This window comes from Lagopus leucura, unplaced genomic scaffold (genome assembly GCF_019238085.1).
Source record: "Lagopus leucura isolate 7727_CA_CO unplaced genomic scaffold, USGS_WTPT01 Super-Scaffold_54, whole genome shotgun sequence".
Taxonomy (NCBI): domain Eukaryota; kingdom Metazoa; phylum Chordata; class Aves; order Galliformes; family Phasianidae; genus Lagopus; species Lagopus leucura.
Genome location: NW_024962251.1, coordinates 3398662 through 3417565, shown reverse-complemented (window position 1 = coordinate 3417565; position 18904 = coordinate 3398662).

The window sequence follows — 18904 nt, the reverse complement described above, 5'->3', positions numbered from 1 at the left end:
ACCTTGCACTTGTAAGATGATGCATGATTCAAGTGCAGATCTAATTCATTTTAGTAGACTGTGTTTATAAAATACATGACATTTGTCTTCAGATTGGGGAACTGAGCTCTTGCCCCCAAGGTTTGAAGTAATCTTAGTGGAATTGTATTCTGGAAAAGCGTACCAATACATTTATGCTTTCCTTACCCTTTGGCAACATTAGTTTCAGGATAAGAGCTCCAGCAGCAAATATTTTGTTCTGTAGTCAAAAGCTTGGTGCAGCTAGTCAAGCAAATCAAAACACTCAAAACTCCAGATGCCTCATTTCATGAATTCACCCCAAAGCAAACAGATTACCATCTGGGTATATGAAACAGAAAGATAAAATACACACTTACACTAGTTTGTGTTTGTGAATACAATGCTTGCAGCTTTGGTACATATAGGAATAATATTATTTTAAGAGCTAAAATACTACGAATTTCAAGTGTTTTCTGCCTGAATAGTATCTGAGGTAATAGATTTTGATTGGAGGTTTTGGATGAAAACGTATATACTTTAACTCAAGTGGTTAACACTCCAGGAAGATACAGAACTTTGACCCAACGCCATTGATAATATCTGGTCTAGTGATTTATTTTTCCAATCGCTGCACTTCATTTCAGATATTCAGAAAATGTGTTTTAGGCTATTTAAAGCATATCACTTCTGAGAATGAACTTAACTGCCCCCCAAAATTGAACTCATTTCCCTAGGAGGCCTTTACAAAACCTTTTTCTTATCTACATACAGGTTAAAAGTTCACACTGTAAATATACACGAAGCAGATCATAAACTCTTCCCTTGTGATTTCTACATAAATGTACTTCACTCCTTATAAAATCCTGAATTTTTTTTTGCTTTGAATACCTACACGAAATTTTGGACCCACTGACAATCTTCCACATAGTCTAGCAGGGTTTAAACATCACTTTTTATGTCTTTTGCCACAGGAACATATTTCATTGCAGACTGAAATTTGTGGAACATTGTAACCTCAAATCTGCTATGATGCATTGCCCCAGGGAAGCAGTTAAAAGTCTGCATCACGGGACAAATGCAACAGCAAAACACTGAACAATGAAGGAACTGAATTTCAGAGAAGAGACAGCCAATCCTTTTTGGACAGATAAATTCCCAGCAAAGGCATTCTCTGTGCAGGTGCTTCTCCACTGTCTTGCCAGATAAAGTCATGGGAATGGTGATACAGGAAGCAGAAGGGTTTCAGGCTTAGGAGTTTATGGACTTTGCTGAGGAAAATTGGGCTTGAGCTAAATGCTCAGGAATCCTTTCCACATACCAACACTCCAGGCTCTGCATTGGTAGAAGCACTTTCCACCTGGGAAACACACAGACCCCATTCCTATATGTACTGCATTTACAATAACACAACTCCTGCAAATTTCCTGGCACTTATGATGTGAGCAACCCTCACAGTGCTGCAAGAAACTGTCACAGGCTCATTTTGTTGATCTCAGCAGGCATTCCTTACGCTTATCCCCATTACCTTTGGTAGAAGCTGGCATGAAATATTCTGAATCACAAAATGTGGTATTTGCATGGGCGGGTCTGTTTTGATTATTTAGAATCACAATAAATATTCCAGCTATCTGGATTAGAAAATTAGAGTCAAAATATTTCAATTGGAATCTAGTCCTAGAGTATATTAGTTAGTATATTAGTAATATTAGTTCCTAACATTAACAGGAAGCTGCATTATTTCAATTGCACAAGTTGTCATGGAATGTTTGGAAGTTTTTCTTTTCAATGGTGCTGGTATTTTTAGGGAATACATGGCAACATATGCCATGTCATAAAGGCAAGTACAATTATCAAATATCACTTTCACATGTCAGTATTGAGCTAAGAAGACTTTAGACTGAAGAAACAGACATACACTGAAAATTAACAAAAATCAGAAGAGGTGATGAAAAACCAATAATATTGCTATTTTCTCACATGGGCACAAAGTTTCTCTGTTAATGACCCTCCATGAGCAATCCAAGTGAACTCTTAGGAGTTTCTACAATCTTGACATGTGATTGAGGTCGGGAAGAATGCTTAAACCTCTCATGTTTGATTTAGGGACACACTCTATTTCTAATTCCAGAAGATGCTTAAATGTGCACATGAGTCTAATTCTTCTTCATGCAGATACCATAACCAGATACCGAGCTTTCCATTCCATGGTAATCTGAGAACTCTTCCTCTTGTGATTTTTCACAGATGTATTAGGGATTATCTATCTGACAATATTTTCATCCTCTGTTTTCAGAAAGGATTCAACAACTACAGTCTCTTGAACTTACCAATGAAATAGAATGATGGAATAGATCTGGAAAAGCCTATCATTTTCTGGAACGAGGAAACAGAATTACTACACCAAACTCAGTTTTTCTCCATGACCTTAGAAAGAATATGTTAAAAGCTGTGTAGCTCAGTTCATCAGCTGAGACTGATCTGTCAAGCTTTAATGACACAGGAAAAGGTTTGCAAGTTAAAGATCTACTATAGTTTGTGTGCTGGTTTTTGTAATGCAAAGACTGATAGATTACAACTCTACCAAACTGTCTGATTTCTTCCTCCTTCTAATCATATGTGAAAAATGGCAATGCAGAAAGTCAGGATGATCATCTGTTTTTAGAGAACATGTGTGCCAACTAGTCTATCAGAACATGTAATGACTTTTTGTTGTTACAGTATTTCTAGTCAAATTAAAAAATGGAATTTCTACCAATCTAGGATGTTTCCTTTCAAGTCATCAGTATTATCTAACAATCTTGAATAAAGAAATAAAACTTTTTTCCTTTAAACAATGTGTTGTCTTCTAAATGTGGTATTGATGCTGTCAGATATAGTTTTTAATGGGCCAAAGGTTTGACAATGGTGCAGCATCTTCCATTAGGTGCTCATAAGCATTTAACGACCTATACAGAGGCAAGTCCTCCTCCAAAACGTTCCCATCTGGAACACAAAAGAATCCAAACAGAAATTGCAGTGCACTGACATTGCACACATGGTAGAAAATACAAATAAATTATAAAGTACTACTTAGATAAGTAAAAAAAAAAAAACACAAACCTTTCATTCAGCACTCGTGAGGCCGCACCTCGAGTACTGTGTCCAGTTTTGGGCCCCTCACTGCAAGAAAGATGTTGAGGCCCTGGAACGTGTTCAAAGAAGGGCAACAAAGCTGGTGAGGGGTCTGGAACACAGGCCATATGAGGAGAGGCTGAAGGAGCTGGGAATGTTCAGCCTGGAGAAGAGGAGGCTCAGGGGAGACCTCATTGCTCTCTATAACTTCCTGAAGGGAGGTTGTAGTGAGCTGGGGGTCGGCCTCTTCTCTCGTGTCATCAGTGATAGGACCAGGGGGAATGGTTTCAAGCTACGGCAGGGGAGATTCAGGCTGGACATGAGGAAGTATTACTTTTCAGAAAGGGTGGTCAGGCACTGGAATGGATGCCCAGGGAGGTGGTGGAATCACCGACCCTGGGGGTGTTCAAGGAAAGACTGGATGTTGTGTTGAGGGACATGGTTTAGTAGGAGCTATTGGGAATAGGTGAACGGTTGGACTGGGTGATCTTTTAGGTCTTTTCCAACCTTAGTGATTCTATGATTCTATGATTCTATGATTCATTTCAGCTCAGTGAATGAACAGGCTGTGATTCTATTAAAGTGTTTGATTTTTAATTATTAATAATGTGTAAGTATTATTTAAAATACTGAATCTATTAAAAAACATTGTATAACATTAGCAAGAAAGAAATAATCACTTGCAATACTATATTTATTCTTCTTTCTACTAGCATCTTATACTGAAGGCATTTCTATCTACTGCAATACTTGATCTAGTGAAAAAGGGGGAAAATCTGACCCATATAAATAAAAATGAGTGGTCAGTAAATACACAAGAAAAAAACATTTGATTTTTTCTCTTTTTTTTTGTACGCAAAGGAAACAAAATTTTTCAGAAGACTTTTCTGATGTTTGACACTTTCCTTTTTTTAATTACTATTATTACTTAAGAAATATATCAAACTCAACAGTTTTCTCTTAAGAAGGAAAAAAAAAAAAAAAAAAAAAGGTGTAAAGATCTGCATTTATTGAGAGCTAGAAGTTAATAAGGTCCTGGGAGAATTTAAGTCAGTTACTGTGAAGTTCAGGCTTGACAACCAGCATAAGTAAACTCTGAAATACATGTCTTCTGCCTCTCTATGCTCTACAGCTTCAAACTGCTTCCTTTCTCTCAGTCAGAGAGTAATTAATACAGAAACTTTGAAAGAAAGTTTTAGATGCACTAAAAAAAGACAGGATCCATCCTCCCTTCCCCCAGAGATATGCACGGCGTTACTGTTATGGCTAAGAATGCAGCAGTTATAGAGTTTAAAATTTTTGAAGAAAGACATCTACACACCATGACGCTGGGTTTGTTTTTTGTGTTTTTTTTTTCCTTTTTTTTTTTTTCTTTTTTTTTTTCTTGTTCTTTTTTCTTTTCATCTGTGCTTATTGGCAAAGTTATGTGTTCAGCTGAAACGGTAAATTATTTCTTTTACAATCTGGTACATTGAGTCACAAGTGTTATAAGCTCAAAATATGCCTGTGAGTGCATCACAGCATATTTTATGGCAAACTGCAAGTGAATACCACTGCAGAAAAAAACTATTCTGACACATTGAATAAACTTTAACAGGTATTAAAAAAAAAAAAAAAAAGTAATAATCACTTGGTGTCATTAAGAAATTACATGGAGGTCCATAACTGCCAGCATTTACAGTCTGAATTCAGACTACATAATTGCCTTTGGTAGTGGCTATAAACTACCGTGTAAGCTTACATTAAGAACTCTTCCACTTTAGGTGACTTTATTTCCATGATCTGTACATACCACTTCCTTCATGCTATTTAGCTTTGCTGAGATCATTTTCAAATAATGTGAATACTTGCTTCTGCTAACTCTAATACTGATATTTATTTTTACCCCAGAATGAATTCAGCAATCTAAAATAAGAGTAGGGATAGTTAGGCTCAAAATAAGTCAGTTCAGTGTAAGATACAGCAGATAGTATTACTAAGTTAATATTTGCTTTGAATTTAGCCATTTGAATTCTTCCTTACTTAAAATAAGTAACTTATTGTAACTTACTTAACTTAAGTAACTTACTTAAAATAAGTGCGTAAAGCAGGTGATATAAGGATCATGCCCCAGAAAGAAAACCACTGTGGGCAGGGATGGGTATGCAAACAAGCTTTTCATTTTAAAAAAGTCTGAATATTATAAAAGCAGGTTTAAAAGGGAAAAAAACCCCAAAAAACTAAACATTGTCCAAAGAAGGACTGGTCACTGCAGTTAGGATACAAAAAAGTAGTGATTCATTTAAAATGTATCAAGTATATGAACTAAATTATTGTAAGAAAACATCCAAAAATTAAGTAAAGAACTGTTTACTGATATTCTTTTATACAAATATATAAGTAGTTTTAGTAAGTTCCTATGGAACCAGAATTACTGTTTGATTAACATCCAAAAATGTCCTTGGGTACAGCCGACTTGCTATAATGCACGTTTGTTTTTGAAACTAAGGATCAATGCATAGCCAAAAAGATTACAGTAATAAGAACACTATTTTATTAATATAATTTGTGTACTAGTTTCACTTCTTGTAGAGTGTGAAAATGTATGGTATACTTACATAGGCAGTACACTTTATTACCATGTCATGGCAAGAGCTGGAAGCAACTACCCATCAAAGACAAGGCAAAAATTCTGCTTTGTGTTTGTGTACGTAAAAACACATTGCTGCTAGTTGTTTATATCACTGTGTTTGTGAAGCTAATATTACCATGTGTGAGAGAGGTCTTTCTGTGTTTAAAACAAATGAGCATTAATTTTCCAAAATATTGCAAGTTGTCTCCTCCATGACAAATACATGTGATATCATCAAATTCAAATGATTTGGTTAACCACAGTCATCTCCTTTGTGGTTCATTTTCAATTCAGACCAAAGTCTGCAAAGTGAAATCATCTTCCCCACCCTGCCTAGGAGAGCCTAGGAGAAATGAACTGAGATTCACTCATTGACACAATTTTGAATTTAAGGATACCTTTCCATCGTTAATAAACTCTAATAAGTAATGCTTTCGCTGTTGCTGATTCCTCTCAGCTGTAAGAAGCGACTTAACTTTCCTGTCAAGGTTATACTTTTCAGAATCACAAGGTAACTACACATTTGAGCAGGTTATTTAGTAACATATGAGTGACTCAAATTTTTTTGCACATAAAAAACACAAAACATATTCATATATTAAATACAATAGAACAGACTTACTGACTTTTGCCAAATTATAGAGATCCATTATTTTCCATAATTAATTTACGGTTCAATTGTGTCTCTAACAGGACATGCAAATCAGAATTATGATGCTGTGCACAATTCCAATCATGCTTGAGAATCCACAATAGGCCAATAGAAAGAATCCTTACTGAAAACATTGTAATGTGAAGTAAAAAAATGTTTGAAAAATACAGTTAAAACTCTGTGTGCTTTCAAAAAGAACTCAGAGACTCAATTATTTTTTCTAATCTTTTAAAAGAAGTTGCTTTGGCATCTTATTAGACAATGAAACAATTAAAATATAATTTCCAACAAAATATAGATCTATGGAAAATGATTACTATATAGTTCATTGATTTTGGATCAGAACTGCAATATTTATTGCAATGGAACAAGTACATACGTTTAACATATCCTGGAGATTACTTACACAGAGAATATAGTTGTCTTTCATAATACCTCCTTTCAGCATCTAAAAGGAGACTATAAGAAAGAAGAAGATGGATTCTTTAGTAAGGTCTGTTGTGATAGAACAACGGGAAATGTCTTCAAACTAGAAGGGCTGATTTAGATTGGATATATGAAAACTTATGATAAGGATGGTGAAGAACAGTTTGCCCAGAGTGGTGGTGGATGCCTTGTCCCTGTATAGACATTCAAGGTCAGGCTTCACCAAGCTCTGAGGACTTCATGTACCTGTAGGTGTCCTTGTTCGTTGCAGTAGTGTTGGATCAGATGACCTTTGAGGGTACCTAACAACTTAAATAATCATATGATTCTGTAGTTTTAGGATCCTAAAATGTAAGAAGATTATAAGACGTTTCTTCGTCTATAAAGAACAATGAGATTCACAGTGATGAAGCTTTCTACTCACGATGCCTTTCCAGGAATCAGTGTCATTCACACATTCCAGAGGCTGTTTCTCTGGTGAAGATTTAAGATTAGAGTAGTTGCAAATGTCAAAAGAGAAAGCAAACTCCCAGTTTCCTTCTCAGTTTCTTTCCTTTTCCATCTGCCCCAAGGACAAAGAAGCTCAAATACGGATGGGCGGCCTCTTGACTTCCATAGAGCAAAGAGAGAAAAATGAACAATTGGCAGTCCTGATGCATGGCTGTTTTGTGCTATTCTTTATGAGAGGTATCTGTGTTTAAAAGAGATTTTATAGCAAATAATAAATGGAAAAAGAATGAAACTGCATATGCAGAATTAACCCAGCTAGCTGTTTTGCTGAGGTTGGAATAAGCATTAACAATAACGTAACATCCTCCAGCATCAGGCTATAAGCTTTGGAATGGAAAAAAGTGAACATACATTATGGATTTCTGCAAGGTGAAAAGTCAGAAAGCTTACTTAATTGCTGGATATGAGTTCAGAAACCATGTCCTGTTTTTAGCATCGTATCTATTATTACAAGAAATATGGTTAAAAAAAAATCCTGTAAGCAGAGCTGTAAGAATACCCTAAGTGGCTGTCAATTGGAGACACAGTACAGACTGAACAGCACCGTGAGAAGTTGCAGAAGAACAGAGTGGTAAATGCCCTAGTGATTAGTTGTGGCACCAGAGAAATTCAAACCATGGTTAAAAGGAAGGAAAAAGCCTGTTAGTTAGTGAAAAGAGTAGCTGATAGGCAGCGCTCATACTGTCAGGTATGCTGCACCCAAACCTGATCTTGAAGTCCAGCCAGATTTAATCATCTCAGACTGCAAGTAATGATTACTCAAGTGGGGAAAGAAATTACCTGGAATAGAATTTTTTTATGTCTCTACAGGAGAGACTCATGAAACTGCTATTTCTATAGCTGTGCTTGCAGATTCACTACTTCTGAACTCTATTTATTTACCTTCAGTGTTTCAGTTTATTCTCCCCCTCCCATTTTTTTTTTTTTCCTCATTGAGATAACACAGGATCAAAAGAAGCACAGGAGGTCTCTAGCCCAACACTTTGCCAAGGCAGGCTCAGCTGTGGGGCTGGAACTTGTTGCTCAGGGACTAATCCAGTTAGGGCTTGAAACCCTCCAAGGCCTCTTCACCACCTCCCTTGCTGTATTCTTTGGTACAGATATACTGGTACAAAATCTGTTCAACAGGATTTCATTTATTTTTTTTAATATACACATACTCATATATCCCATATTTACAGTGGTACTGAAAATCCTCCTAAATCTCTCTTGGAATTCCTAGAATCTCCACCTAATTTTAAACATTCTAACTTTACAAGGTGTTTTAGCATGGTTAAGGTGGCAAAACACGAATAAAAATCAGCACTCAGATGCAGAGAAGTACCAAGAATTTGTGCCTAGCAGAATCTGGGCATCGGGTTCATTTTAAAGGTCTGGCAGCAGACTTTAATCCAGCTGAAGCCATACAGACTACTTTTATCAAGTTGGGACCTGAAATATGATTTGTGATGTCCAGGCTAGTCTGTCAAAATCCTAACATCCATAATTTATTTTAGCTGTCAAGCAATCTTGTAACACAGTTCCTAAGATAACAACAAGAAGCAGAACTTACTTTACTACTTCTTCTCTGAGTTTTAGCCTGAGAAGCTTTTAAGAGCTAATTTTTGGCTTTTTTTAAATTAATGACAAAGTTCACTGCAACTTTAGTACTGTAGGATTAGGGTCTTGGACTCCTAACAATGCTTTCATTTCTTTTCTATAACTCACTGGAGAATGAATAGTACTCTTTCAAATACAGTGACTTTGCCTTATGTGTTTTGTAAAGTGCTTTACGCATTTCCCATGGACTATAAATAATGAGAATGAAAAGTGGTTATTTCAAGTAAGAAAGAGTGTTTACAAGAGAAGGAAAATACAGTGTTCCTTTATATTCTCTGCAGAATACAAAGCAGAACCATGGTGTCTCCTCACTTTTCAAAACAACATGAACAAAAAGGTCACAGAGAGAAAGGGGGAACAATGCACAGGAGAATCACCAGCAAAACAAAAGAAATCTAAGACAACTCAAACTTCAGTTCTCCCCTCAGAAAGAATTATCTACAAGACAAGTAAAGGCACCATGCTGTCAGCCCTAAATATTTATTACAGCACCTGAAAAACATGCCTTTTCTTACCATCACCTCCAGCTCTGGTGAACATGGCTTGACTGACATATATAAATCACAATGAAGCCTGATTATTTTGCTTTAGTCCTTCCTGCACGATCATTTTGAAGGAACATACATAATATCAATTCACTCCCACACGAAATGAGCAAAGGTCAGAGGAGCATTGGAAATTCTGTCTGATGTTTGACAAGTAGTATGCACACAGGTACTAAGAAGACATCGTGCATTCAAGTCTGGATGACTTATTAGTTGGTTCAAGCATTAAGCACTAGATTCTGGCACAACATAGATTAAAATAATGATCTGTCTGTTTCTATGAAAGCTTACATTTGCTTTCCAATGACCTCTCAGCAGGCACAGTGACTACCTTGGTGCAGCAGGTTATTAGCCAGCACATACCTGCTAACTTACAGAGCTGACCAGTGGCTGGTCCCCAGCCCATGGCTACTTGCATGAGGCAGGTTCTGTTTCCACCTTCTCCCTTTTCTTCCTTTCTTGCTTCCCAGAGCTTCTGGCTGTGTAATCCTACCACTGACCTTATTCCAACTATACAGACCTGTTAGACAAAACTCAGTGGTCCAGCTGGGTTTGTTTTCTGGTGGGTGAGAACACTAAGTAACCTTATAGAGGAGCCTATACAGCAGCAGGGCAAGAAAAAAAAAGCAGACAAGAGAAAGATGCACACAGCAAGCACCTGAGTAGGTAGCTTAGCATAGCCAGGAGTGGAGTAGGGGAAGCCAGGGGACTGCCCCTTTGTGCAATTACAGGTTTTTAACCTTCTTACCCCATTTCATGTAACTGAACCAACATGAGACAACATCATCATGCCTTATGCTTTGCATGGGCTTAATTTTTCATGTAAGTGCTCTAGAGCACCTAGATATGCCTGTGGCAAAAGGATAAAATGAAGATGACTGCAATCACAGTTTACAACAGCTGTTAGAAAACCAAATTTATTTTCAAGAACTTGCCTAACCCATCTAAAATGATAATGACAAATAATAGCATTAGCAGTTACAGAACCAGCAGACATTATACAAATTCTCACAATTCTTCTGAGATTAAATAAATAAATAACCTCTAATTCCACAGAGGAACACTGTGAGCAAAGTCTAAAGATATTCAATTATTAGTCAGCTCTTCTTAAAAATTCTCATTGTTTCCATACTCTCTTTATTCACTTTTTGCAGATTTCTACAGGCAAACAGAAATCATTATCAAAAAGAATGGCTGCCCTTTTCAGCAAATACTGCAGAAGGTAGCTTCTCAATTCATAATTCACATGGGGAGCATGATTCAAGGAACTGCCGTATTCATGCAGCTGAGAAACAGAAATATATCATAATATCTGTGGAGCCATAAAAACACATTCAAATGCAGGATACCTGGTGGAGTACTTAGAGCAAAAATTGTGGGAGTACTTTATTGCCTAAAAGAACCTACTGCATCTGTGAAGCAATCAAATACAAGTACTGCCTCCTATTTTATGATGTTGGCCACAATGTCAGAGGTGAATGTTGGTGGTATGGCAGTAGAGGGTGAATCTTTCCACCAATATTCTGTTCCATTCTGTTGCCATGCGATAGATGGCATGGAGCAAAGGTGTGTAAACTGAATTCCTTCATGAGGTAAACATGGCACTCTCTAATGCTCACACAGGAAAAAAAGAATACCATATGCAAGTTTGTGAGGACCTACTGGACGAGGCTGAAGGTGAGTTTGCTGGATCACATCATTACCAGTCATGTCTTGCATGGTGTCACCACAGAGTCAAAACAGCAGTGCATCAAGAGGCAACATGTAAATTCTCTATTGAAAAAAATGACCAAGATACAGTAAAGTCAGGTGCAGTGTTTTTTGAGATAGGAAAGGGAAGATTTTTCTGGATTTCCTGGAACCTGGACAAACCATTAATTCTGACTGTTACATCACAGTGCTGAGTGAGCTGAAGACCTGAACTTCCAGGGTCAGGCCAGAGAAGAAGACAACACTTCTCTCACAACACAGTAATGTCAGACACCATACCAGCTTGAAAACCACAAACCACAAAGCTAATCTGGGCTGGACTGTCCTATCACACTCACTGAATAGTCTGACTTCCACACATTTGGACTGATAAAAGATGAACTGCATGGGAAGCATTCTCCTATTGTCTGTTGTAGTATCCATAGAAATAAATAAAAGGCATTACTTTTGGAGTGACATACATATATTTGAACTACTTTGCACATCTTACTTTGCTTACACGGTGAAAGGGTTTACAACCCTGCAGAATGTTCAGACATTTTCATCTTGTTCTTCCAATGTTGAGCCTTCATCGTATTCACACAAGCAAGGAACACACTGTCCCCTTATTTAATATTACAGCAGTGAAACATTTTCAAGTCATGAACAGGTTATGAACAGAACAATGGAATAGCGGGTGTACGTGAACACAGGTGAAAGTTCCTGTGAGCCACTTAGACTGTGTGGATGCTGAGCTCAGACGTGATCTCATGAAAGTGCACTCTTTTCTTAAGAACTATTGGTGTCAGCTGTTCAGCTGGAGTTAGTGAAGCTGTTTTCAGCATCTTTTTAATTATAATCTGCAGTGGCAGTGGTCCAACACTGAAGAACCTTTCTGAATCCTCTAAAGAAATTACCAGTAAAATCTAAAAGACAGAAATCTGTCCTCCCAGTCCTCAACTGCAACTGTAACATCAAATTCAGATGTAAGTGGAAGTTTGGGACTGTCTGCAAAACAACTAAAATTTCTTCTCAAACCAAAAGATGCTTCACACTCCATTACTGCCCCTGAAAAACCTAAGACTGGACAGATTTTGATACAGTCATTTTGATATAGCTGTTATCTAACAACCTAGTGAGAATATCCACCTGACTGAGGTCTGAACTGTTCATGATTTTTTGAAATGGCTCATCTAAGACAAAAGAACGCAGAAGCTGCCAATTTTACAGGGACAGCTAGGAGAGTAGATTGTTTTCTGCTGACATTCTCCAAATAAGGCAGGGGATTTAGCTAACAAATTGTCTCACATCCCAAGAAACTGGAATTTTTTTAGTGACAAAACAAACAGTGGACTTCTGCAAATGTCATTTCAAAATTAAAACCTCCAAACTCATACTTCTGTAAGTCTCCAGGATTAAAGATTTAGTAATAATAACTTAGTCCCCAGCTTGGCTGTGTATTGAGAATTAACTCAGTTCATGATTGGTTTTATATAGGGAAGCTTTGTGCTTTATATATGGCAAAAAGAAGAGAATGTCATGACAATTATCACAGTTTAAATTATAAAACCTTTATAACAATGCATATGAGCTTATGCTCACATAATTTCTGTATAAGAACTTACACATATAAATGTCCTATTCCAGAAGAAAAATTAAAAAAAAAAATAAAAAAAAGAACTTTAACTATAAAAACAACCTACCAGACAGGAGATTTTAAATACAACCTACTACAGAACCTACTAGAAATTCACACAGCAATGATAGGTTGAGTGCTTCAAGATTGTTGCCACACAAAAATGACAGAATCAGAAGGTTAAGGGCAAATAACTGTCAGGTTTTATAAGCTATAAACACTATTCATATTTTTATATCTGCTGCAGAGTTTACATCTCCTCTAAAAGTTAAGTGATGCTGCTATACACACAATTTGTTTCTCAGTATGATGGTGGCATCATGACTTCAGGAGCCATAAGCAATGCTGCAGTGGTCCTGAAATGAAGAGTGCTGTATCCCACAGAGAACGAGGGAGGTGAGTAGCAGATTGCAGGTCTGCTGGTTCAGGATGAGCAGATTTCATCTTACCTAGGGAGTGGATAGATGGAATCTTAGGGGTAGCAACTCTGAAAGACCAAGGAGCTTGGAGGAGCTAGCAGAGCTTTAAGAGTGTGATCCTCAGGGCTATGGGTGGACAAAAAAACTGAATATGAGGTGGCAGTGTACTCTCACAGTCCAAACATACCCTGGGCTGCATCAAAAGAAATGTATGTGGAGAGAGGTGACTCTTCCTCTATTCACTTCTGGTGAGACTCCACTGGGAGTACTGCATTCAGCTCTGAAAATCCCAGCAAAAGAAAGACATGGACCTATTTGAGAAAAATCCAGAGGAGGACAACAAAGATAATCAGAAGAATGGAGCACCTCTCCTATGAAGAAAGACAGAAGGAGCTGAGGGTGTTTAGCCTGGAGAAGGCTCCCAGCAGATCTCATTGCAACTTTCCAGTACCTGAAGAGGGCCTACAGGAAAGCTGGAAAGGGACTCTTTTATCTGGGAATGTAGTGATATGACAAGAGGGAATGGTTTTAAACTAAAAGAGGGTAGATACAGAAAAGATGTTAGTGGAGATTCCTTATTCAGAGAGTGGTGAGACACTGGAACAGGTTGCCCAGAGAAGCTGTGGATGCCCAATCCCTGCAGGCATTCAAAAGAACCTGGTATAGTGGGAGGTATCCCTGACCACAGCAGAGGATTAGAAACAGATGATCTTCAAATGGCCTATTCCAACTCAATGATTCTATGATTATGGCAAGAAAGGGTTATCTCCATACTCAGGCTGATGAGCCTGGCTAAAAACAGGGATGCCTTCTACCTCTATCTTCATCAACAAGGTCTTAGGGTTTTGCATAAGGACTGGCATCAGAAACAAGGAGAAGGATAGCAGAGATTGAGTAAGCAATTACTTTTGTGCTTTCCACAAGCCCACAGGCTATAGGCAATTGTATTGAGAGTGTGGGGTGATTTACTTATGAGGCTGCTCTGACTAGAATCAAAGGAACAACACTGGAGTGTGAAAGACAGCTGTTCCAGAGAGAGCTGAAAGGAAGGCAGTAAAAGTTGCCAGCTCTAATCTGGCACTAAATTAACTCAGATTCCCCTCTGGAAGATGGTAACCAGGAGGTAAGCTGCTCCTTGGTAAGTTGTTGCCTTTGACTGTTCCAGGAAATCACACTGTAAGGAGGTAAGAGAAAGAAAATATTATTTTCATCTTCTCACCTTCTATTTTTCTTTAAAATTCAAGAACTTCACATTTTTGCTCCAAAAGAATTAACTAAAATTAACTTTCTACTACATTACAGCTTATCTGTTATTAAAATAGAAGACAAAGACAGCAATATTGAGTCACTTGTTTTTTAAAAGGCAATGAGTCAAATGAGGAAGAATAAACACACTACCTGCATTCTAAGAGGATTTTGAGAGGGAGGTCATGAGCTGAACTTCAACTCTGCTTCGGCACTGTTATGCCTCCAACAGCAGGATCACCTGACAGGAGCAGATTTAGCATTTTTCTGGCAGGAACAGCAGTAATATAGATCACAACTAAAGGCAACCCCCAAATTGTTCCAACACTTTATGCATGTGACACAAAGCCAAAACATGTCTAGACTACAGAAATGAATTTACAGAAGGATCAGTGACATTCACCCATTCTCAGTGTGACCTGTTGTAATTTGTAATTCAGTTTGTCATTGCACTTGCCATACCTCCATATAGGACGTACTTGTATATCAGCTCCAGTATAGGAACTATTGAGATAAACAGAAAATATTTTTGAACTCTGATTATTATTCTCCAAAGTGAGATCTCCACATCCAGGTACATAAAGGTTTGTCCATTTTGTTTGATTTTACACATATTTTCTAGTATGAAGTTGGAACATCTTTTTCTTTTTCAGTTGTGATTTATAATGGGTTTCTTTTTTTCCTCTATCCTGTAACTGATAATGAACTAGTTAATGTCATCTGCACATACTGATAACTGCATCCTGGTTAAGTGCTCCAACAAATTGTAACTGGCAATTTTATTATTATTATTACTCAAACAGTAAGAGATTAGAAGAAAACACATTTTCAATATGAAAGCATTAGAAAAAAAACCCAACACTTTCTGTATGAATGTAGAAGTTTAGTTTTAACATTAAGCTTACAAACTTGTATATTAATTTCTAGCACTTGATCTTATACATTATTTAATGGTAGATAAGAAAGCAACAAGACTAAGATTGGTAAGAGGGTTTTCCTTATGCATTCAGTAAGTTAACAGGGTGTATCCTATTGCAATTTACAGCTCTGCTAATTCTCATTAAAAATATAATTCAGCACACTTACATTTTTACGTTTCAAGTTTTGTAGTAAACCAAGTTACTGTTATGAGGGCTGTTCCAAAAATAATGTATCCTATTTTATGATGTTGGCTCATGACATCAGTGACAAATGGCATTGGAGTAGAGGGTGAACCTTCCTGATGATATTCCATTCCATGTTGTTTCAGTGTGGCAGATGGCGGAAGAGGCGCAGTCTGACGGAATGATGTCTGGCACAGAAGCATCAATGGAGCAAAGGCGTGTCACTGAATTCCTCCATGCAGAAAAAATGGCACCCACTGACACTCATCTACACTCGGTGAATGTTTATGGAGTCCAGTTAGTGGATGTGAGCACAATGAGGTGGTGGGTGGTGCATCTCAGCAGTGGCAACCGAGATGTGAAAGACAGGCTATGTGCCAGACTGCCATGCAGATTTTTACGAGCAGAACATGCAGGCTCTTGTTCATTGCTAGTGAAAATGCATAGCTAATGGTGGCGACTGTGCTGAAAAATATTATTTTGTAGGTGTGAATTTGCTGTATCAAACAGTGTTATTGGTATATATTATACAAAATCATTATAGTTTCCACTATAATAATAAGTAGGAAATAAGTAGAAGGCATTACTTTTGGTGCGACCTAAGTAACTTGGTGTCTATGAAGAACACTGGAAATTTAAGTTCTGGACCATTAATAGTTAAGTAAGGGTCATTTTAGAAATTAATCATATCAATGACTCTGATCTTCCAAATGCAGCAAATACATTAATTATATGTTAAGTTATAAGCACATATATGTGTTCATTTTTATGCACGTGCTTTATTGCACCATTATGTGAAATTTAAGGAAAAGCAACCTGAGATCACATTTCTCTAAAACAAGACATGGGAACTGGGAGAAGAACCAGGGGGAACACTGAAGAGCGAAAACATCTTAATCTCAGTATGGAAAAGATGAATTTGAATGAGCCAATCCTGCCACTTGGGCATCCATATACCAAGTCATGGTGAAAGCAAAGAGACTGCAATCTGTAATTCCATATGTCAGAAACTTTAAAAATGAGTATACAGAGAAAAGCATGGGAACATCATTCATATGCAAGATGAAAGAACAGACTGAAGAAAGATAAAGGGTGTACCTAAGTCTAAGAAAGACTGCAATGGCAGTAGGTGAGTGTTAAAACCTGCTTCGCTGTAGAAGAGCAAGTATAAACAGTTTTTTGCCAGGAACTTCTGATGACTACATGGAGAAAAAACAAAACAATAGATTATACGAAGGCTCAAGTCTTCAAGACTTGCAGCTCTTAAAGCAGAAATGGTAGCAAGCAGAAGATGAAGCCCATGATAAGGAATACACTGAGCTGAATCCCAAATTCAGACAAAAACCTCAAGGATAATCTTTCAGAAATATTTTCACACTGAATTAAGGACACTTGTCAGTAACAACACGGCAGTCAGGCTTTGAGTTTCCTCCAACCTTCTTTAATTCATTGCTGATACATTTCTTCTTCCATCTGGCTCTTCTGCAATGAAATATACTGAATATAATGAATAAGCTCTATAGATTCTTTGACACGCTGTGGAAATGCATTACATACTAAGTAACTAAGCTTCAGCAAACAAATGTGTGGAAGGTGCGTAACTGTATAACTAAGCAGCAGCTTTGCCTGCATTTATTTGCCCACCAAGTAATAAAAACACATACTCTTTAACAGTCTCTAAGTAGTTAAAGCAAGTTAGTTTGAGCTGACAGATAGAGCATAAAGTGACAGTCTGAAGTATGCTTCAGAGGGTACCACACAGAGGTGAATGAATAACAGAAGTGCAGATGATTTTCATGTCTACAGGGCTACATTCCGCAGAGGGCCAGCCAAGATCAGACTGCTTAAAGACAAAGTACTATTAGTGTGTAACAGAGCAGAAACACTTTCCAGCAATAAGCATGTGTCTTGCCAGAGCATTTCATACATTTGCTGTTTTTGCAGTTTTGTCTGCAAAAGCAAACCAAGAACAAGAACAAAAATCAAACTGCAGCCTGAAGACATTGAAATACTACAAAAAGGTAAAACATCTCATGCAAACTGAATCAAAACTTCTAATTCTATTCCTGACCCAGTATTTGGTTCATTAGAGGAAAAAGATCAATAAATACTTGTAATATGCATGTAACTTCATGTTTTCCATTCTAGCCTGTGAAAATCAGATACTAATAACGTACTTGTCTATGTGAAGACAGGTCTATATCTAAAAATTACATGGAATTTCCAAACAAGGCCAATAAAAGAGTAAATTGAGTCTAATTCTTGATTACACTCAGCTTGCACTCTTACTTTGTCACAGTAGGGAGGTAAAGGATATATATAATTTTCTTCTAGACATAAATTTTACCCATTATTGAATTTGCCCTTTACTCACAATAGTCCCAAGTGTAAATGAAAGATACAAAACACAGCTGTAACATACCAAAAAATAAACTATACTTTCATAATATATACACATAAGACTTTTTAAAGCAACTGATGGCTTTATATAAACTGTTTAGTGAGCAGCATTTGAGGGATGGATCACATAGAACCACAGAATCACAGAATGGCCAGGGTTGGAAAGGACCTCGAGGATCATGAATCTCCAACTCCCCTGTCACAGGCAGGACCACCGACCTCCCCATTTAATATAATACTAGACCAGGCTGCCCAGGGCCCCATCCAACCTGGCCTTGAACACCTCTAGGGTGTTCAATTCTTACCAATTCTTACCTATAAGAAGACATAGTTTGACTGAGTGGTTCCCATAGCAAACCCAAGAGCTACTGGCTGAAGTAGGATGTGTCTTCTGGGAAGATCTCATCCCATCTAACCAGCACCACAGCAGTTCAGCTCCAGTTGCAAAACTACAAATAAAAATTTTCTGTAAGAGCTCTACTTCCCAGTACCCTTAGCCTTTTAGAGTTGCTCTTTTTCGTTAACCAGAAAATTTTTCCCCTAAAAATAAACACTCCGTAACATTTAAGGTGCGGACAGACAGTAAGTAGAGAAAAAATATGGACACTGGATACAAATATGTTGCCTGCCTTCCGGTATGATCTTTAAGATAGAGTCTTTAAATACTTTAAAAAATATAACACCGGGGGGAAAACTGGTAGGAGTAGGAAGCCATTTTAGAACAGAATTTTTGACTAACTTCACTGGACATGCTGACAGTGACTATTTCTTTTTTCAACATAAGGCCTGTAGCTACGTTAGCAAGCAGTGCAAGTTAACAGGAACAGGTCTGTTGCACAGATCCGTTGGTCTGTTGGCTCTGTTTGGCTCTGTTTCGGCCTAGCTGTGTGCTGCTCACACAGACTGAATGCCCAATGTTCAGAGCACTGGAAAAGCAAACAAAAAACGAGTGCATCCC